Genomic DNA, 3,025 nt, shown 5'->3' on the forward strand with positions numbered 1-3,025 from the left:
CTCGGCAGACATTGTTTGAAGCACAAAACCGAGAAGCAATTTGAAGTATCAAGGTGAATTAATTTCCAGCCTAAGACGGTCCAATTAAGTGTATTAATTCATAATATAATTAATTTTAATTTATATCCAATTTAATTTGGGCTAAATAATTTAATAATAATTAATTATGGAAAAAGTGGTCCAGTTGAACCGAATCGATTGAAGTGAACCAGCCAAAGATTGGGTAGCCCAAAACCGGCCATATGCTGAACCAAGTCACCTTTTAGCCGATTAATTAAGCTTGCAAAGAAGCCCTTGAAGTATTGTCAAATTTGCATTCAAACCCCTCCACAATTGGTGGATTTTTGGATTTGCCCCAAGCCATTTTTAGCAAAGTTGAAAGCATCAACTTTGCCACATAGGTGGCCAGCCAAGGGGTGGCTCTTTGGCTACTATTTTTAGCAAATTTCAGCTGCCACACTCAGCTATAAAATCCCCCCTTGGCTGATCATTCAAAGCATCTCATTCATGCCTCATTCATTTCACAACACTTCACTCCTCTCTCATTATTTTTCTCTCATTTTTTCCATTTCAATTCCCTTGATCTTTTGCTAATTTCTTCCCTCGGAAAAGGGGTGTTCTTCAACCATTTTGCAGCAGCAATTGAGTGTTCATTGAAGGCTTGATCGGCGAGGACAACAAGAAGGAAGAATGGAGCAACCAAGTCAAGCCTCGGAAAGCCATCGCATTTGATTCTTGTTCCCTATCTCTCTAATTTTTGTTGTTGTTATGATATACATATCTATGAGTATTCATGTTGTTGGAATGAATAATTTAATCAGGTTAGCTTGAATTTAATTCGTGTTGGGTTGATTGCATTTCATCTTCTTAAATTGTTAAAATTGTGTTTATGTTGTTATAGGCCTCGGTAAAATGCTTGATTAAGTAAAATCATGCCTAAGTAATTCTTGGGTTACGACTATGAAGCAACTAATGAATTAATTATTTAAACGGATTGAAATTGTAATTAATTGACACAGTACTTGATCAGTACATGTTTATTCTTCTAAGGCAGCTGAAGGTTAAATTAGCAATGTATCTGGTGATATTATCGCCTTGCATAACTTGCAAGATTATTTTGATTAAACTATTTCAAGGTAGGGATACCTTGTTACCTTACATAGTCTATTATATGCTTGTTAGATTTAATTAATCGTTTGAATTGGCATAGGGATATTCAAGAGATTAGTTTAATTTAATGAGTATGTTTGTGCAATAACATGTTTGCTTACTAGAATCTGTTTAGTCAGTTGAATTGACATAGGGATATGTCAAGAGATAAATGGATTTTGGTATGTAAGTATGTTCATAAGTTAGCAAATTACCGGGTTGACGTGATTTTATTCGTAGCAATATAAACATAAGTTTAATAATTCTAAGATGAGAAGTGTAATTAATCCAACACAATTATATCATCGTGAATTAAATCTTATCTTGAAATTGTGCATTAGAACTTTCTTTTACTTCAGTTTTTATTTATTTTAATTTTCTTAAGTTTTTAATCACCATTTTTAAACAAAATATTTTTATTCACCAAAGTGTTTTAAATTGCATTCATAAATAATCCTTTTCATAGTCCCTGTGGGTACGATAACTCGACATTTACTTGTCACTTTATTACTTGTTGCGATTGTGTCCACTTGCACATTTTCGTCATTCCAAGTTTTTGGCTCCGTTGCCGGGGATTGTTTTAAAAAGCCATTATTTGTGAATTTGTTAGTTTACACTTTGGTTTTTTTTTTCTGTTGAAGTTTTAACTTAATTAAATTTTCTGTGATTATTTCAGGTGTTTATGAGTATTGACCGAATTATTGACCTACTCCTTGTAGACCCTGAGATAGAAAGAACTTTTCGACAGTGAAGAAGACAAACAAATCAGAGGAGGACTGAAGAGATGAACTTCGAAAATCCAATCTATGGAAACGGAGCAAACCCTACTCAAAATCCTATCCTTATTGCTAATGATAGGGATAGAGCTTTATGATAGTATGCCGTGCCAATATTTAATGATCTTAATTCGGGTATTAGGAGACCCGAAATTGAGGCATAACAGTTCAAGCTGAAGCCAGTCATGTTCCAGATGCTTCAGACAGTGGGCTAATTTCGTGGAATGCCTACGGAATATCCTCACCTACACTTAAGACTATTTATGGACGTGAGTGATTCTTTCAAGTTAGTCGGAGTACCCGAAGATGCATTACGATTGAAGCTGTTCACACATTCGCAGAGGAACAAAGCTCGAGCCTAGTTGAACTCATTGCCACTGAATCAATTTCCATATGGCAAGAGTTAGCAAAAAGATTCCTTATGAAGTATTTCCCTCCTAGCAATAATGTTAAGTTGAGGAACGAGATCACTGCCTTCCAATAAATGGATGATGAGTCATTGTATGAGGCATGGGAAAAGTACGAAGAGTTATTACAAAAGTTCCCTCGTCATGGAATCCCACATTGCATCCAACTTAAGAAATTTTATAATGGTCTCAATGCTCACACGAGGATGGTAGTGGACACTTCTGGTAATGGTGCTCTCCTTTCTAAGTCTTACAATGAGGCTTATGAAATTATCGAGAGGATTGCCAGCAACAATTACCAATGGCCAACCAACCGAGCAGCGTCAGGAAGACGGGTTGCTGGAATACATGAAGTAAATGCTCTTACTTCACTCGCATCTCAGGTATAATCAATATCCTCAGTGCTTAAAAATCTTACTACTAATGGGTCTAACAATTTTGCAGCACAGCCACCAAATCAATTTGAAAATATAGCATGTGTTTATTGTGGGGAAGGACATTTGTTTGAAGAATGTCCATCAAACCCAGAATCCATGTACTACATAGGTAACCAGAACCAAAACTGAGGAAGGCAAGGACTGCATTCCAATTTTTATAACCAATCGTGGTGAAACCACCCAAATTTTTCCTAGAGTAACCAAGGAGTTGGAACCAGTAATACTTACGCCCAACCTAGATTGACCCAGCCACCAT

At 36.1% G+C, this 3,025-nt stretch overlaps 1 non-coding gene across 1 annotated transcript; it reads right to left on the reverse strand.

Annotated features, from left to right (window-relative positions):
* Window positions 1-2,376: 2,376 nt before the first annotated feature.
* On the reverse strand, window positions 2,377-2,483 carry LOC121203888 (small nucleolar RNA R71). Its single transcript, XR_005898820.1, has one exon. It is a non-coding gene; the product is annotated as a small nucleolar RNA R71 (small nucleolar RNA).
* Window positions 2,484-3,025: the final 542 nt, after the last annotated feature.

This window comes from Gossypium hirsutum, chromosome A07 (genome assembly GCF_007990345.1).
Source record: "Gossypium hirsutum isolate 1008001.06 chromosome A07, Gossypium_hirsutum_v2.1, whole genome shotgun sequence".
Classification (NCBI taxonomy): Eukaryota; Viridiplantae; Streptophyta; class Magnoliopsida; order Malvales; family Malvaceae; genus Gossypium; species Gossypium hirsutum.